The sequence below is a fragment of the Mycteria americana genome, chromosome 11 (assembly GCF_035582795.1).
Source record: "Mycteria americana isolate JAX WOST 10 ecotype Jacksonville Zoo and Gardens chromosome 11, USCA_MyAme_1.0, whole genome shotgun sequence".
NCBI lineage: Eukaryota > Metazoa > Chordata > Aves > Ciconiiformes > Ciconiidae > Mycteria > Mycteria americana.
Window position 1 is genome coordinate 5,906,368 of NC_134375.1, and position 19,557 is coordinate 5,925,924.

At 49.8% G+C, this 19,557-nt stretch overlaps 1 protein-coding gene across 3 annotated transcripts in view; it reads right to left on the reverse strand.

Moving 5' to 3' along the window:
- Positions 1–19,557, reverse strand: part of DAG1 (dystroglycan 1) — a 54,964-nt gene that overhangs the window by 20,084 nt on the left and 15,323 nt on the right. The window contains exon 1 of one of the 3 annotated variants that reach the window (XM_075514571.1): positions 1,034–1,190. The exons of the other annotated variants lie outside the window; for them this stretch is intronic. The gene's annotated coding sequence lies outside the window, so the exon portion shown is untranslated. Of the gene's footprint in view, positions 1–1,033; positions 1,191–19,557 lie in introns of those variants that run through there. 3 annotated transcript variants of the gene reach the window in all.

The window sequence follows — 19,557 nt, forward strand, 5'->3', positions numbered from 1 at the left end:
CACTTCACACAAGCTCAAAACAGGGCCAAAACCCAAACGCAGACGTCATTCTGCAGTGGCTGTCTGCTGATCTCTGGGAAGCATCAGGCCGTAGGGCCAACTGACTTAGACGGCACTTTCAAGTTACGAGGGAAGGCTGGACCACCCCAGCTTCTCCACATGGCACAGCACTCCTTCTTCCAGCAGCTTCTGTACTGCCCAGTTCCGCAGAACACACACAAAGGTTCAGGTTAGTCCTGAATTTCAGGATGTTTCGTTCCATCTGATCTTCTGAAAGAACCGACTTTCTCTTTATCCTCCTGCTTCTGAGAGCTCTTTTGGTCTCAACTTTGAGCTTCCAGAGCATTGGATGAAACATCAAAGTCAGTATCAACATCTGCTTCAGTCCTAGCGCTCGGTGCACGTGCCAGTGTTGATGCCTGATCTCCTGTGCCAAATCCCCATCTCAGACACACGGAACTGGGCCCGCTTGGTGAAGTTATGTTGATATGATGCTGCGCTTGATATGATGCTGACTTGTCAAGACAGTGCTGGAGCTTGCTCCTTCTCCATGCAGCTACAAGGCCCACTGACACGGTAAGGACATGTTCCACCTTCATTATTCAGGAACGCAGAATAGTGCAGACAGAAGATGGGAGGAAGGACTGAAAGGAAGGAGTAAGAGCAGGACAAAGTAGCTACTCCCAGCCACGCATCTTCCCAGAGACCTCTCCTTCTGCCCACCGCAGAATCAGAAGCATGGGGCCAGGGGAAGAGTCCCGGCAGCAGGAGCATGGCTGCCCTAGAAATCATTCTTCCTCTGTGGCCAATTACACCACCACTTCAGCAAGAACCAGTGAAAGTGAAGTCTCCATCCAGCTGCATCTAATCCAATTGCTCAAGCACACAATCACATCACTGGGCTGCGGTAATTAATCACTGCCAGCATATTAACGCCACTGAGCCTAGCATGCAGAAAGCTCAGGTAACTGCCGTGCAATTCTCTACTCCAGATAAGAAGGTATTTAGGAGAGTTAGGAGGAATCCCACTTACCTGATTGCTTATTTACCAATATCCTCATTAAAGAAAGCGTTAAACGAGAGGTCTTTCTCTAAGGAAGCAAACTCAGACTCAGCTAAAGAGGGCCAGTGCAACTTTCCAGAACAGAGCTATTGTCTCTGCAAAGATCTCTTGTGCGTGTTTCCACAGGAGGATCTCTGGGCAAGTCCCGTCAGCTACCGCGCGTCTGCGTGTCAAGGCAGCAAGCGGGAGGAATGATGAAATCCAGCGTCACCGGCACACAAAGATGGCACTCTGCCGTACATGCTCCCCGGTCCAAAAGCCGACAGCAGGCACCGACGGTGCCAGCCCGGCGGCGCGGTCCAGGCAGCGGTGGCGGGTGCTCCGTGCACATCTGCGCTGCGCTAAAGGAGTCTGGGGAGGGGGGCAGGAGGGAGAAACAGCTGGGAGGCAGCGCGTCTGGGCAGAGCAGCCCATCACCAAGTTTATGAACTAATAGATACCGTCTCCTCAAGACTAAGAGCATGCCAGTCTGCAAGCCTGACATTATACGCACAAAGAACACTCTGGAGCGTGAAATTTAGGAAACAGTAAGAGTTTCCGCACTTGCCCAGCTCCAGGCGTTCCCTGAAACAAAGGCAGCAGCCCCTCCAACAGCCTACGTTATAAGCTACAGGAACATGCTGCAAATGACTTGGGGGGGGGGGGTATTTCCAACCTCAATGGCTTCAGCCACGTACGTTTGCAGAAGAGGACCCAGGCTCCAGACGCTGCTGCGCCAGGGATGAGTTATGGAAAGGGACATACAGGAGAGCAACTGCACAGAGACGCATTTGTCACGCACAGACTAACCGGCACGCAGCTGCTGCAAGGGAACAGGCAAGGCGGAGGAAGGAAGATTCACCACTCGCCATAGCTCCCTGCTCAGCTGTGCTCGGAGCAACAGCATCCTGTCCTGCACGGTGCTAACCAGGCGTCTGCAGGGATGGTGGCTTGACACCGAGAACGGATGTCTCTCCAAAAGACAAGCTTATTCACAAGTTTTTGGCCTAATGCTGCAATCACAGCTGCCTGCCTATAGCCATACGTACATCGAAACCAAAGTAGCAGGCAGCTCGGCATCAGAGATGGGACTGCAAGAGAAAGCTGCCTTAGCAGAGAGCCCCAGATCAGCACTCCTGAAGCCCCGGGAGCCCCTTCCACCCTCTGCCCGCTACAGCCAGTTGACAAACTTGCCATCATTAGCTGGTCACCCCAGACACCATCAGCCCAGGAGGTACAAAAACCAAGCTATACTCGATTCTTTGCCCTAAAATTGCATTTCAACATGCTCTTCCGCAGCTATGCCCACCCTGTATTGTCACCAAGTTAAACGCCCAACCGAACTGACATCTAGCTCAAAGGACATACACACAAAAAAGATGCTTTTTTCAGTCTCATCTCTTCTTGTATTTCTGCATTGCTCGTCCCCAGCACATCTGGTGTCAGTAACAGGAAACCCTGACACTGAAAAACTATCTAGGGGGAAAAAAAAAAAAAAAAAAACAAAAAACCAAACCAAACCCAAAACAGCAGTGCTAAAAAATGTGCACCAGACAGGGAGACAAGCAGCACCCTCCTGCTGATGGGGAATGCGGCCATGAACTGTCACTGACTTGTTGCTTCAAGTCACACATGCCGCAGGCAGCTTTGTGAAGCTTGTACAGGAAGTGGTCACAGCAATCGACACCTTGCAGCGGTTTTTATTCTGCTAGAGTAAGCACTAAGATATTTAACTTTCCTGTAGCTAAGAGGAAGCGTTCTACTACGTTCCATTACCTTTTGTTTGAAAACTACAGTTTTGTGCCACCAAGAAGGGACGAAGCCTTCCCACAGCCCTCTCATTTGCATCTCATGTCTCCCCTTGGCCAACAAAACCTGCTCGCAGCTCTCCCCCAGCCTGGGACCGGAGACGCCGACTGATGCCTCTGCTCCGACTGACAGACAGCGGAGTGCTGAGCGAGCAGCTCGGGGAAGCTGGACCGCCCAAGACACCGCACAGGTTTTGCGTTCATTAGGACATGTGATTGCCGGCACTTCCTGCAGAGGCAGCTCTGAGATAGAGAGAAAAGATGCAAAAAGCAGAATTTCCCTTTTTCCCCCCCCTGTATTGCATCTGCCTGTCCAGAAGCTGGGCCACTCTACTGCCCTTCCCAGCTGGGGACTCTGCTCCCGGGAAGACTTCTTGCCCTGGGAAAGGTAAGCACTGAGGATACGCTCCCGGTAGCCGTGCCTCCAGCAAGAGCTGTGGAGGGGAGGAAGCAGCCCGGCAGCCCCCCGGAATCCCCAGCCAGGGGCACTCCTGCAGAGGTGCGTGCAAGGGGCACTGCAGAGCAGCAGCAGAAGCACAAAGGACACCAGAGCCCTTCTGCCAGCTGGACACGGAGCGTGTTTTTCTTTCCCTGCAGAGTACATTTCCCCTGCAAGGTGCAGCGGTAAGACTACGGGAGGCAAGCACCTTCCCTAGCCTCCTGCAGCCCTGGGGAGGCAGGAGGGGATAAGTATGGTACCCACAAGCACGTCTCGACTACGCACTTGCACGCTGACCTGACACATTTGCTGGAAGACCATATGGATGTCCCCACGCTGGTCAATCCTGCTCGAGTGGCCCCTTGCAGCCCGTGTGCGCTGCTTGTCCTACGCTTGAGCCATGCCTCAAATGGCCGCTGCGCCTGACCCGCAGCCGTGACCGGCAGCCGCAGATTTTAGCTGGGCGAGACTTCTGACTCTTTGATGAAAGTTTCTGCAACCACAATCAATCCCTTCCTCCCACTTTGTTATTCCCAGACAGCCAACTCAGATCGTATCTTCAAGTGCATTCAGTTGAAAGGAAACTCAGATATTATCTTCCCAAGTATTTAGAAGGCCTCAGAGATCATTTTTTCCCCTGTAATTACAACCATCGCAGTCAGGTAGAAATGCCATTTTCCTGCCTGCTGGTAGCAAGCAATTTAGGATATAAATACCCATCAAGAAGCAGAGGACTCCAAATAATCACCGAGGAGAGCTTCATCAGTGCCGCCCCACACGTTAAACACTGCTTGCACCCTCCGACCGAGCCCCGTCTCGAGGGAGGGCTTGCAGAGAAGGGCAACGGGGATCATCAACGGTAGAAAATGGATCCTGCCTGGAGGAAGCTGGAGGAGAACAAAGCGGGATGCACTGCGGCATGAAGGCGATGGGGACCAAGAGCCCGCGCTCTCCTATAATAAAGGGACCAGAAGCCAAACTAACCTGAACCAGGCTCAAACCCAAACAAAATGAGAGTTTCTCCCCCAGGACTCAAGGAGGTTGTGAACATGAATGTTAAAACTTCATGAAGGTTAAAAAAAAAAGAAAAAGGGTGGGATGGGACAGGACAATTTTACAGAAGGCAGAGTTACCAAGGCAGCGTTTCTGGCTCAAGCAGCACTTCGTGACAGATAGCAGGATCCCGGGACGGCATTCAGGGAAACGATGACTCGCATTCCTCTCCAGGCATCTTCTCCCGGCTGTTATTGGAAAGGGCATATAGGCTAAATATACAGCTGTAGCAGGGCAGAGCAAGGGTCTGTCCGCCTAAGGGCATGCAGTTTAACCTGGCTTTGGCTTCACTTGGGTTTCCAGTGCGTAGCCAGCCAGAGCAAGCCCCTCAAAACTCTACTTGTAACTCCTAGTTTTGTCTGGAAACAGAGTGAGAGAGTGTAAAAATCCTAATATTTAATTCTATGTTTAAGGGAACATAAGCTAAAGCTAGTACTAAAATCCACAGGAAATTAAACTACAAAAGTTTAAAACAAAAAAACCCAACCAAACAAAAGATGGGGCTAAGAGCTCCTTCCATACAATTGCTATAAAAATGCATATTTTGAAGACAAACACGACAGGCATGTATATATATACATGCATATGAATGCTTTATCAGTTTCCAAGATTTAGTAAAAACCAGAACTCAAGGCACCAAGATAAAATAGGTATTTTTGACTCTAGATTTCTCTTTTGTCAGGAAAGCTTCATACCTTGCTGAATTTGCTTGAAGTTAATACTGAAGTGAAGACAGTGGTGTTACAGAAAAACATTTTAGCAGAAGCTCTCCTGCAGGAGAGCCTGGGACAGAGGAAACCCGGGCTGGCAGAAGCACCTGGATAGGCAGCTGACAGAGATGAGACCAAAGCACCGCTCTGAAAAATTAGAGCAATTTTAATTTGGACCACAAAAGAGTTCTCACTGGTTCACATACACAAGGCAGCAGACCAGTCCCCACGACACCGCACTCGGATTTGAGGGGCACTAATTGCTAGAAACATTGGAAGCAGAAGATGTAGGACTCTCAAGATAAATTCCCCGGCCATCCCCGGGCTCAGTGAACACAAGCTGCTATGGCACAGTGAAGTCTGATTCTAGACTCTCTAGAAACGATTTACGTGGGGGTCCAACTGGTTTATATGTGAATTTGCAGGGACAAGGCTGAGTTTTATATAGTTTTAAAACTAATGTGGATTTCTGTACCGAAATACAAGTCCTCAAGTATACCAAGGTCAGCCCAGGCTGCCTCTGCCTTCCCCGAGCGTACCAAGAGCCCAGACTGTGTCTCAGCCACTCCCATCTGTGAAAGGCACAAATGATGATTTCTAAAAAAGCAAAATAAACTTTGTCTAACAGGGTATCTAGAGGACCTCCTCAAGCAGCTCTAGCCAGAAAGTACAGCTGAGGCACCCGATGGCAAGAAGAGAAAGCACAAACCAGCAGGAAGCAAGGTACAGGACGTCACTTTTTAAATGCAAGGACTATGAGGCATCAGAGCCCGATCTTGTATTCCTCAGCGGGCAGGTTGTTCCCCAGCTAGCACCGAAGGACATGTGCAAGAGCAGCCGGCGTGACAGTCACCGCTGTGTGTCCTGTCCCCTGGTATCACTCACCATCCACCAGCTGTTTCAAGTTAATTCACACCAGCTAACGACTTTTGATAGAAGTCACCCAGCTGGAAAGCAGGGTTCTATCGAAGGTGCTGCTTCAGAAACAGGTTTAAACCAAGGCACTGTCGCTGCCAGGTGACCACAGTCTTTTCTCCACTCCATGCTCCAAAGGGACAAAATAATCCACAAGCCTCCAGCAACACCTGAAATCTCAGCTGAAGCCCAGAAAAATACTTCCTCCCTAAGCTGCCCTATTGTACTACGCAGGAGATGTTCTCTTCAGATGTAGTCAGGAGCACTGAAACCAATGAGGCTAAAAAGATTTGCATCTCTTGCTTGATTTCTTAATTGAACTAAAGGCTGAACAAAACCCCCTGTGAGGCTTCAGAGAATCCACACAGAAGAGAAACGACAAATATCCTAATCAGAGAGGAAGCTTCCACTGGACATTTTGTCTTAGGTACTAAAGAGTCCACACAAAAAGAGAAAGACCCTGAGGGATAAACTCCCATGTCTAGCAAGGCAGGAAATCTTGCCGAAGTTTCTGCCACAGTTCGGCTTCCGGAGCACATCACACAGTGCACGAGTCCCACAGAGGAGAGAGGTGAGCTTTGGTGCGTCCTTTTAGCCAAAACTCTCCCACCTACCTTGCTGCCTATTTTTTAAAAATAAAAAAAGGTATAAAGCTCTTTCTGTCAAATTAGCAAGCAGAAGCAATTGGAGGGGTGAAGACAGACTGATGGGCAGGGCAGTCCTGCAAAGCCCCTTCTTAGGAAACCTGATCATACTTCCAAATCCTGTTCTGAAGGAAACCCTTTCGAGGCTCCAGCTCTGGCAGTACACCAGAGCCTGGCCAGAGGGCTTGCAGCAGGACCCTCGCCTACATTTTGGCCATGCAATGGCAGAGCAGAGTACTTTTTTCATCACCGCAACAGCCCTGTGCACCAAGAACAGCATTCGGGCTTCCTTAGGACATGGCAGCACTGCAGCTGCCAGGCAAGCGTTAGCTGTGCTAATGGTGCTGGAGCAGGCAGCGAAGCGCTGGAGCACCCGCGAGCAGGCAGCTTGGGCAGGTGTTCCTCTAGAGTGAGGAACAAACAGCACAAGGGTTGCAGGAACCACATTCAAATCTGAAAAAAAGAGAATCTTGATGAGGTTTCATATTCAAGAGTCGCCTCAAAATGCTGTTTGGCTGGACTGCTTTATGGAACGGCAGCCACATTCCAAGGGTTCATAATCACCTTCTGGGTATTCCACAAAATTCCTCAGATAATGAAATATTTCAAGAAGGTCCTTGAAAGTGTTTAAGCACCATAATTTCCTATAGGCTGATGTTACAGCACCAGGGCTTCAGCACTAAGCACAGGACTGGAAGGCAAGGCTTAGGATCTCTCCCCTACCTGCCAGGGACAAGACCTGCTGCCACCAAAGAGATGTAAAGCACAAACAGCTGATACTAAGCAGACACACGAAAAGGCAAGCAACACCAACAAAAAACCATTTTCAGCACTTCGGTTACATATGCAGCATCATTTATATTCTTTGTGGCAGCGTAACTAAGGGCAGGCACATTCTGTTTAGAAACATCCCGCCGTTCCATCAGCTTCACCACCCCACCCTACAACTCCAAGCCAAGGCATTAAGATTCAACTTTATGGAGCTGCTCAGCCCTGATTTATTACTCAGCTAGCAAGACTGCCATAGCTCTTCATTTAAATATATTTACCACCCAGTGATTTATGCAGAGCAGCCAGGGCATCAGCCATGGACCTGCAACTTTCAATGTTTCTCATGAAAACTATTCTAAACGCCTCTTGGCAGAATGAGATGTAAATGTTCCAACTTTAACCATCAAGCATAAAATGGGAAAGCTGCAAAATGAAGCAGCATTGCTCCCATGCCACAGAGGCAGAGAAAGCTTCTGGAGCAGGAATTAACTCCCTGAAGATCAGTAGCTTCCAGTTAGGCAGCACATTTCCTTAAACCCGCAGAAATTCAGGAGCCACCAAAACCCATCAAACTGATAACCTCCTCCTGCAGGTGCACATTTTTATAGGTGCCTTCTCCTCTTGCTAGAGACCAGGGAGCAAAGGGCTGGACTGCTTCAGTAAAACTGTCTGCTCTTCACAATAACCTCTGGCCCGAGCTGGCCAGCCTTTCATTCACATAGTAAGTCTGAAAGCAACAGATCACCGACAGCACAAGCTTACCGAGGCAGAAGGACAATGCGTGGCTTCGCAGGTCCATCTGCTTCCCAGCTGCTCTGGTGCAAGAAGACTGCTTTAAATGAAAAAGCAAAGATGAGCACCTTAAAAGACAAGACACTAACAGAGCCTGTATCACATTCCTGCAGCATTAATTTCACTGCATTATCTTTCAGCTAAATTATCTTGTTTACCTGCACTACATAATTAAAAAAATAACCCTCATCTGGTTTTGACCATGGCCTTCATGGCTTCAGCCAGGAGCGGGGAAGGCTGGAGCTGCTCATCACAGGTCCACCAATGCAGAGATAGCTCCAGCTTTTCTTCCCACCCTGCTCTAGTATTGACAAAACAAGAGACAAGCTGAATTATTTCAATGCAAGACCATTCAGACAACTACATTCAGGACCTGGCCAAAAAGGGCTTACCCTTTAGAGAATCAACCCTGACACGCACAAAGCCAGCACGATCTCCTAAATACATTGCAGGGTAACGCGGCCTTCTCTGCGAGCAGCGCAGCACTGCACCTGCATGTCAAAGAAGTTTCAAGGGTTGCTCCAAGCAACCCCCCTGCAGCAATTCCAACACAAGCACATCCTGCCAGTGCCAGTGCCCAAATTCCACAAACAAGAAAGTCCAAGGGACTGAAAAAAATTGCTTTCCAGAAAGCATGGTTTTAAATCCATTTCTGACAAGTTTCAGCTTAAATTAAAGTCTTCATATGGCAGCAAAGACACTTAACATGAGTTTCTGTAGACTCCTGACTTTTCCTGCTGGCAGGGAGAAGCCAGTGGGTAACTGAAAAAAATAGGATCGAACTGATCTGCTCAGCCACTAGACACGTTATTTAAAACTGGGACCTGGGTAGAGGCGGAGTACGTGCAGGGAAAAGGGGAGGCAGAGAGACAGCAAGGACAAGACAAGGAAAACTGATGTTTTTCTTCCATAAGCAGCCACAGAGCCCACATAGTGTAACACATTTGCAACAGTTAACTAGCTGGCACAGCATCTGCTATGAGTCCTCAAAAAAATGGTCCTGAGGTTTTGCCACAGCAGAAAAATCCAGTAATTTCTCCCTTCCTCACAGGAAATCTATCTTGTAAGGGTCAGAGAGGCTAGAAACAAGACCTCCATGTTTTTGAGGGGGAAAAAAAAAACCCAAGTTACAGTGTATTTCGAATAGCGTGAGCACAGGCTGCATACCTCTATTTTGACTTGCCATTGCAGTTTTTACCCAGAAGACGAAAGACCGTGGCCTGCCTTCCCAGCACACCGACACTGTGTCCCACAGCCTCCTAGGTGACAGCAGCGTGGACTCACAGCTGCACAACGACATGGAAGATGGCACCAGCTGTGTCCCGACTCAAGCGGGCAGATTAAAACGTGAATTTAAGTTGTGAAGGGAAAAACAAACTGGAATAAGATGGGACAGATCCTGTACCGACTTCTTTCCCAGTGCAAAGTTTCATGGTGAAGCATGGGATGACTACCTACTCCCTCTGCAAGAATCCCAAGAATGGGGACAAAGTCATCACAGCTCCAGCGTATGCCACAGGAAAGCAGAGTTGGATGCCATTCTGATGCAACAAGGAAAATTAAACCAGCACTCAGCTGGGTTTTGTACCAGTTCGAGCCTCTCTGCACCAAGCACCATCTCTTCTTGCTTCCCACGTACACTTTGGACACCCAAAAAACACTCTCCCCTTCATGCCTGCATTTCTTAGTCAAGCTAGGCATACTCAGACTTTGTAATCCTTTGCTTAGAGCAGTGCCTCTACGCCCATATTTTCATTACTTCAAGCTCTACTCCCATAGAGCCGTCTCCTCTGCCTTGAGGCACCCAGCTCTAGGCAGTCTGTGCTGACCCCGGCAATGAAACAAGGACCACCCCACTTCCCAGCCCAACAACCACGCACAACAGTCCTAAGCGTTCCTGAGAGCATGTAACAGCAAGCAAATACATTTGTTCTTAATCACTCCAAGCATCGTCTTCTGAATCCACCCCCAAGTCACTCTTGCTTTGATTTCTGCTCAGCACTCGCCTGATCTTCATTACTAATGCAATGCCCAAATCCCAGTAATTGGTTTAAGAGGGCATCCCGTTACTAGCACCCACCGGACCGTCCTCAGTGCTCACACAGTCACATTCCTATGGCTGTTCTTATATCTCAGTAAATCGGAAACACTTCCCAGAAAAACCTGATGGCTCATTGCTATCGAACGGCATAGGAGAACATAAACAGTTCAGCGAGAGCGTAAGGGCTGTATGAAGAGAGATGCTCAAGCACCACAGGAAAAACACAGTCTTGGAGTTGCAGAGAGGCCGTTAAGCTCTGAAGGTGTGTTCAGCTTGCCTTCCTTTTACAGCACTGCTGCAGATGTGGGGAAACAATTAAACTGCTTATCACAGTATGGCCCATTCAGCCTCCAGAGCAGGAGAGCAATTCCAATCCCCAGGTGGCAAGCGCAGCAATTAGGTACCCAATTACGTGCACCAAAGCTTCGCTTTGCTTACATTATTTTACTTCAATGGTTATATACTATTTCCTTGGCTTAGTGTCATTAAAAGGTGGTAGGTTCAGGGACCACGGGTAGGTCTCAGCTGAGATCAGGTCAGTCCTGCAGGACCCAGTTGCACATTGTCTGGCATTTAGAGGATGCAGAACCGTCCAGATGTCGGCAGGTGACTTACAAGTCATTCAGCAGAGCCAGTTACAAAGCCTGGTCACAACCACCGTTTCCTCACCTGGAGGGGCTAGGCTTAAAGTTTAAAAATAAAAGAACAGTTACACTGCAGCCAGGATCAGCCTCCAGCCCCACAACAGCCCACCTCTGAAGAGCAACTCTGGATTGGCGCTTGAGCCTCTTCTGGGCTTAATAACAGGTTGTAGGGGAAAAATGTGGTTTTAGCAGCTCAGTCCATCCCTTATAAAGCACGGACGCCATGCCAAAAATAACTCGGCTTACCAGTTACAGTCACCAAGCACTCACTTAGCAGGTCTCCGATCAGGGACCACAGCGTTCTGCTGCACCGCATCACCACCACCGTCACTGGCTGTGCGCTGGACGGGAGGATGCCCTCCCCTCCATCACGAAGGTGTTTCACATAAAGCAGTTAGCCATTTTTAAAGCAGTAGATAGTCAGGACTCATTCACCAGCCTCTCCAAGGGAAGCTTTTTCTTCCAGCTCAGACAAGGTCTCTACTGCAGCTTTGCTGCATCTTCAGCCTTTGCTGGACAGGCTGAACTCCTCAGGCAGAGTTTTGTACCTGGCGCTTCCTAGAGTCATGTGTGACACCAGCTACAACAGCTGGTCAGCAGCTGTAGCGAGAAGCACAATATAATGATCAAGAATGATGCAGTTTTGGGACTTCTCATATATAATCATAAGTTCAGTGTTGTTCTCCAACTGCCTCCGCTACCCTATTGCAGAAAAGTCCAGAGCTAGCAAAACCAGGTTACAGAACTGAAGCAACTTCCACAAAAAACAGGAAAAAAGCTTTCAAAGACAACAGCGGTGCCTCCCACCGCAGGACAGCAGCAGAAGACAGACTGCCTCTCATTTATTCCTCAAGACCTTATGCCAGCCAGGAACTTTGCTCATTGCTGTAGGCTAAGCCTAACCAACCCCCCCCACCCCCCCCACCCAACAACATATGATGTTGCTCTAGGTAATGCAAACAATACTTAAACCTCAAGGTTGCAAATAATGAGTTAAAAAAGTCAGAATACCTGAGAATTAAGGTTGTCCATGAGCTGGTCACAGCGAGCATCACAAGTCACTCCTGTTCTCCATCCCTATTCCAGCTTTTTGTTCTCTCTGCCTGCGAGACAGGCGAGCCCTTCACCCATCCATGGCTGTCAGCCCAGCAGAGCCAGGATCCTGCTCCCAGAGCTGGGCATGGCCGGTGGCACCATCTCCCTCCCACCCCCAGCAATGATTCGGCCCCGGCCCGCAGGAGGCCCTGTATGGACAGGAACTTTGAAAACCTTAACTTGGCAGATCAAGTCTACAAAGCACTGGTGAGCTGGGAGCCTTTCAGACGCCTGTAACCTGATAAGATACATAAGATACGGGGCATTTTTGCTGGGAGAGGAGATGGCACATCCTTTGCAACCAGACCGTGGCTGCCAACCTTCCAGCCACTGTATCACACCAAGTACCTCTCAATGCAAGCAGTTAGGTTCTGTTTGTTTTTTTAAATACTGGCAACTTAAAGCTTTTTTTTAATCCTTTAACTCTTGGAAATGGCTGAACTGTTTTAGCTGAAAACCTGAAACAAAGCCTGAGGCAGGGACACAGCATGGGAAATTCCTGTGCGAGCAATTAGGTTCAAGAGTTAAATGCAGCTCCACCGTCAGACAGTCTCTGCAGCGGGCGGTGGGACCGCTGTCACCGAGACACTCGCCGCTCCTCCACACAGGCCTGGGGAGGGAAAACTGCCCCAGCAGCTAAAGCAGGCTACCCCACGCCCAGAGTCGGAGACCGCATCCACTCCAAGTGGGAATTAATTCGGGGAAATCCTGCAATAGGGAGCTCCGGCCAAATCACTGCAATCGGGATGCAACTTCTCGGGAATGTGCTAAGGGGCTTACAGCATCTGGACGTGCGTGCTGTGCTGCCTGGTTCCTGCCGCTACGCCCTGCTCCGTCCCAGCCTCCGCCTGATGATTCCCCTTGAGGGCAGCTCCACGGGAACATTACTCACCGGCTGACCCACGTCCAGGCGTGAGCCGGGCAGGACTGCGGAGCTGCAGGCAGGGCAGAGGGAGCAGAGCGGCAGGCCGCGGTCAGGACGCTGCCCTCCAGCTGAGGCCGCAGGCGAGGTGCGACGCAGAACGCAGTTAGGTAGCAATGGAAGTGACACTGTGACGAGCGTCGCTGCTTAAATTGCTGCCTTTGCTCCAGAATCCAAGCTACCTCAAAACCTGAAGGAAGCACCTCCCAAATACAAGCCCTGTTTAGGCAAGGTGGTGCTGTCTGAGCAGAGTTTGAAAAGAACATTTTGCTGCTGTAAAAAGTTATGTTCCCGAGGTCTTTATTCTGTGCCGTAGTACTGCCTGCCCCCTTATTCGCACTGCCTTTCTTCCTTGAGAAAGCTATTTCTTTCTTGCGCTGCTCTTTCACAAAAACAAGAAACAATCTGAAGAAAAACTGATAAGAGGACTCTGGGCAGATGTGCCTTCATTTTTTTTAAAGATATCAACTATCTACGTCAGCAGTGTCCCTATGAAGGCAAATCACTGAGACTGGAGAGGGGTGCCCTGCAGCACTGCAGAAAACAGCATTATCCAGACAGGGTGAAGCAGCCTAGCAAAACACCCGGCAAGTTATTTAAGGAGAGGTCTAATCACATCACCTACAAGTCTACGGCTTCTTCTGGGTTTTGCAAGGACCTGCGCACAGAACTGGAATGGATCCGAAGCACTCAAATCACATTCACAGAATGAAGGCTTAGAGGCTTGGAAAAACATCCATAATGTCATTTGTGACAGCAGGTTTGCTCTGCTTGTAACATACACTGCCAACACACGGGGAAAGCTGCTTAGAGATCAACAGATAAAGGCTTTTCGCCATTCAGCCTGTTACTTCATATAAATCAGGTTGTCCTGCTACCAAAAGGCATCCCCATATGAAGTGCGAGGTGCTCAAAAAAACCCAGGAGCAGCAGCAGCAGCAAAAATCAAGTACTCGCACCGTGGCCGAATCCCTTCAGGCCTCCCCCCCGATGACCAGAGGGTCCTGCTCCCCTTTCTACAGGGGCAGTTCTGCAGTCTGGAGCTGCACTGTCTTCTCACTTGTCAATGCAGGTGATCTCCTCCAAGTATCACCACCTTAAAATAGGGTTTCATCCACAGAAATAACTCCAGACTCCTCAGAGATATGAAGTCATGTTTTGAAAAGCAAAAGTGCAGCAAATTTCGTTAACTAATTGAGTCTGCCCTCTACTTGGGCAATGGGGAAGCATGATTTCCCAAAGCCCATCCCCAAGATACAACATGTTATTTACTAGGTACGCTGCTGCGACCCTTCCGGAGTGATCCAGAGGGTCTGCCACCACCACCCCGCTTCTTCTGGCCTCCTGGAGCAGGGACTCCCGCACGGAGCGTGCCATGCCCCAGAAAAAAAATGGGAAAACTACCCTGCTCTTATCTTCAACCCCAGTAAAGGCTGGAGGGGGTTGGAGAGGACATGCACAAACCAAGCCAGAGGCAAACAGTAGCTCTTTAGAGGAATAAACCACTCCGTCAGCCTGCCGTGATTGATAAGTACATCTGCCAGTCCCCACCTGCTGTTCACATTCCTGGCATTTCTTTCTGCAGCATTTTCTCCCGAGAAGGGACCGGCTGCTTATCAACTGCTGCAGAGGAGATTTAAAGGAAGGGAAACAGGCCCCAGCTTAAACAAAACGAAGAGATTTCAGGCCCCGAGCATGCCAAAGACAGTTTTCTTGCATCAGATCAGGGAACCTGCTGAAGGGGTTTATTCCAGGAGCCCTCGCAGGTTCAGAAACTCACAACGGGCCTTAAGTGCTCCCCTTTGCTGGTTCCTGCCACCATACCTCTATCAAATTCCTGGCAGGTAAAGCGCGGGGCTCCAGAAAAGTCTCTCTACCCTCCAAGCTGCTCACGCCAAAGTCATTTTCTGCACCGGTAAGCCACCCCCTAGAATAAAAGGGAGATAAGGGTGAAAACACGCCAGCCTCTCCAGAAGGGTGAAGGCTTCGCTGCCTTCCCCGCAGCGAAGGGCTGATTAGCACCGGCAGCCGGGAGCCCAGGCAGGACAGCTGTTCAGAGCAGCAACAGATATTTCTGGGAGTGAAGGAGCAGGAGTTTAGTTCTGGTTTTCAGCCCTGGACACAGGCTGGGAGTTCCTCCTTTTCTTCAAATTAGTTTTAACGTGGCAAGAGGGTGAAGGAAATAAACCCATGCAGCTATGGGGGAGCCTCAAAGCAGAGGGGTGGGACACGAGCCTGCTTGTTGTCAGAAGAGGAAAAAACAGCTCCGAGGAGCTCTCTTAAGAGCTCAGTGTCTTTAAGATCCCGACCTCTCTGTCAAACTTGATCAAAATTAGCTATTAGCATCAAATTTATTAGAGCGCATACCCGTACCGAAATCTTATCAGCCTGGTTGCCGCAGGGAGCCGAGGCAAAGCAGGGTTTCTGGAGTTTGGGTGCCCCAGCACCCATCTAAAGGTGATTTTCTTTCACTGAAAGAGGCACAAACACAACTACAAACACGTCTATGAGTTCTTGCTTATCTGCCATCTTTGGGGAAGGAAGGAGAAGGCAGCAGGAAATAAATGCAGCTTTCCCCACACTTGAAGAGGAGCAAAATGCAAACCAGCTTTTTATTTCAGACCAGGGTGGTTATTTCCATCGACAGGCAGTACCACTCCTTAAGGCAGACAGTGTAGCGGTGCCTTTATAAACCAGGGTGAATGCAATACAAAATCTGACTTATCCCGGACGCCCGTGGGGAACGTCCCAGCCCCGAGAGCTGTGGCTCGGCAAGCAGGACACCCGCAAACACCGTGAGCACCGGCCAGTCCCCTGCCTTTGCAGAGCAGCTTCCCGACCAGTTTTTGAGGGTATTTCCTTCCCAAAGCTGCCATGCTCGCTCTTACGAAGGAGCCAAAAGTTAGCAGCAGCAAGGGAAAGGGGAGGGCGAGCCAGGTGTGAGCAGCATTTGATTAGCTGGCTAATGGGTGCAGCTGTCCTCCGGTTTTACAGCTCTTGGAGGAAATTTAAACAGGAACTTTCTATAAATTAACTGCCCATAAAATGAGCATGTTTTCTCAACACACCAGAAGGTCGGGAGAGGTCTGCTCAGCCCCCCGTTCCCAGGACACCGGAGTTCCGAAGCAGGAGAACGTGGGTTTAGCCCGTGCAGTGGTAAGCTGGTGAAAGCACGCTCGCAAAGCAATCAAAGTCATTCTCCGTTCACAGCAAACTAATAATTTATATTCCCCCTAAAATCCCCAGTGCAATCCAGATGTCTAAGTAGCCTTTGTCCCAGAAAGCAAACTATACAACCGCCTCGGAAAGACACCCACGGCTCTGCTTGCCAAAGTCCTCGCAAGGCTGTTTATTCTGCGGGAGGGACAAACACATTGATTTCAACTCCTTCCAGGTCTGGAAGCTGCAAGGTGGTTATAGACACTGTCCCTAACCTTTCTGGCTTCCTCTTCCTCGAGAGGATTATTTAAGAGGTAAGAGCTGCCCATTAGGGATATCCTGTTGATAAAAAGGCACCTGACTGGTTCCCAGTTTTGAGGAAACCTGGAAGATGGGAAAAGCCAGTGCAGCAAATACGGGAAATAAAAGCAAGCAAGCAAATTGCTGAGGGCGCACAAGGAGGACCAGTGCGCGTGGTGCGATGCTCGCTCCCCGTGGTCACCCTGAGCCGCAGGAGGAGAGCCCCTGGCAGCGAGGACCCCGGGAAGGGCCGTTTCACCAGGGGACAGGCTGGCTCGTCCCAGGAAAAGAGGAGCAAGTCATTCGGCCTAAGGGCTGAATTCCTCTGGCAGCACAAGGAGGGCAAGTCCGCAGCTGCACCTGTCCCTGGGTAAGGGGCCCACGCCAGCCGGGGCAGGGGCTCGCAGCGGCGGGCAGCCCCCAGCACCCTGCTCCGGGGCCGGCGGGCAAGAGCAGCGGGTTTCCCATGCTGGGGGGCTCAGCGCCGAACCCTACCGGCACGCTGGCTCTCCCAGCCTGCCGGCAGCAGCCTAGGGGTACAGCACCCCAGGGAAAAGCTGTGCAAAAGACCTACGGAATTGTTTGGAAGAGTCGAAAATAGGGTTTGGGAAATGAACACAGACCAGCCGTACAACTCTTCCAGGGATATTTTAAGTATTACTACAGTTGCATTCCAGTCCCTGAGTATATTTTCTATAAACAAGTATTTTAAGTCACTTTGTTTCAAAACTTATTAGTCAAGCGCAGTGCAACGCTTCAAGTTTTAGATCTGTAGGCTGCCAGCCAGATTTGCTGCTGATTTTTAAAACTGTGCCCTATTACCTAGGTTATAGTAAGGATCATCTTTGGGGTTTTTTCAGGTGCTTTTCTACAAACACATTTATTCTGTGTTATAACATTAGATCTCTACTAATCCATCAAGCCCGAGTTCTGTGGATTAACACATTTTTGTTCACAAACCAACAACACTGGTTTTCTTTTCAAATCTAGGGGTTTTTTTTCCTTTTTTACAGGCCAATAAGCAAAAGAAAATACACCAGTAATTCTGCATGCAAAGTAACTCTCTTTAGAACTAGGTATTTTTCTCATTGACAAAGCCACAGCACATACAACTGGCAGCAATTTCTGGGAGCCCCGTTCGAGCAGTGTGCGAGGCTGCCAGGACACAAGTACTGCACGTAACAAGCCAACTACACCACAGATGTGCCAAAGCTCCCCAAAGGCACTTCTCCTCCAAACACCGGGCAAAGTGGCATGCCGAGGGAAAACACATCATCCTACGTCCTAACCTGGGTACCCTGCCTGCCTGCAAAGAGGGAGCTAAGAAACTGCTCGCCTGTAAAAGTGTGTGTCAAAATCCTTCAACGGGGCCGTGCGAAGGCAGGTCTAGACCCATATACCCCTTGAACCCAAACACACTGCATTCACAGTGATATCTAACCCAGACACGGCAGTCGGCAGTTTTGGGAGATCCAAAGCACTAGCAAACAGCAGGGGACGGTGTAAAGGGGCTCTGCTGGTCGCTCTGCCCCTCCAAGCTCCCACCCCATCAGGGACAGCGGTTATTGGAGATACCAACAAAACGCGGCTTAACCTTCAGAGCATAGATTTCCACCAGCACTTTACAGTACACAAATATTAATATTTGCAAATAAATCCAGGCCTGCTTAATCCAAAAAACACACAGCTGCGGCCAAGCATGTGTTTTCTTTGGAGAACAGACCAGACGCTCCGAGCCTGGTTGCCTTACCTATTTTTGAAAGCCAGATTTCAGTCAACTGAACAGATAACAACCAAGCTGAAACACTAACCCTCACCACAAAACTTCCTGCTCTTCAAGCCCTTGGTTGCTATTGAAAGGGGGAAAAACACCCCCAAGGTACTGCAGTCGTCCCTACCAGCCCTGCCGGGGAGATGGGGAGAAGGCATGCCTGCTGGGTCAGGTACGCGGGGCAGGTAGCTGCCTGCCAGCGTGCCTCATGAGTTACCAGCTAAATCAGGTTAGAGGAGCCATGCTCCGTGACCGTTCAGCAGGAACGGGGCTAGATGACCCCTCTATCTCCCTTCCCATCCTTACAGCTCAGGCTGTAAATTCTTCAGGGGCAGCTGTGAGCAGGAGGTCCTGGTGGAGCATCACTGGTCACGGCTAGCTGGGACCTCCGCAGGGAGCCACAGCAGTGGTTCCGACAGCTCCAGGGTAAGGATGCTGGGTAAACCTAAAAAACCGTGAAAAATGTTAATGTGTTGTACTGGTATGCAGACTGCACCTAAGAAACTGCTTAACTGGACGCAGGTAGAGGAACTGAGGCTAAAGTGGAGTGATTTGTCTTAGGGGCATTTATCGTAGGTGTAGGGTACCCAACGTGCCACCAGCATGAGCCACATAACTGTAGGGTAGCTTTGGGGTGTGGGGACTTGCGAGGCCACCTGTACCGAGATGACCGTAGCAGCGATACAGCCATACAAGGTTGAGATTGCCTAAGTAACCGGAACGCCAGATTTGGGTATGGATGTAGCGAGGTTGAAACCAATGAGCAAAAAGTAATAAGGGGCTGTTCTTTGGGAGTCTGGGCAGAGAAAGGGAGGGACAGGGGCAATGAAGAGGGGCGTCCAGAAATAGAGGGGGAAAAAAAAAAAATGGAGAATAAGGTACAATATAAAGAACAAAGGAGGGTCAATCTTCCTGGGGTAGGAGCAGGGGCACCTAGGGACAGCCATGACCCCGATGCGCAAGCTCAACCCCCCCAGAGAACCTGCTGCATCTCCACCCAGCCTGCATCCAGAAGAGTTGCCATGGGAGGCCAAAGCGGGATGAACTCGCACCCCAACACAAAGCAGCATGGGAGGGGAAGGGTGACAGATTTGCAATTCAGCAGTAGTGCGATCCGTCAGATTTAGCAGTAATAATTACCAGCTTTAGAGTCGTAAGCGTGCAAAATGCTCTAGCTGTAAATTACTATCAGAGGTGTTTATTAGTGAATCAATTAAATAGTCAATAACTTGACTAGTTTCTCAGTAGAGTATCGCTTCATAATAAGCACAGCAGTCTCTCAGATCAGCTACGCCTCCAGCCTGCAGCCCACAGGGGCTGGACCAGACCAGGGGCTCAGCCGGATCTCCCAGCCCGGAGGCCTGGCTTAGCTGCTCTCTAGGTATCTCGGTTAAGCAAAAGCACTTGGTTAAGCCTGCATGGGCGGACGCGATCTGGGCTGCTTGTGTTAC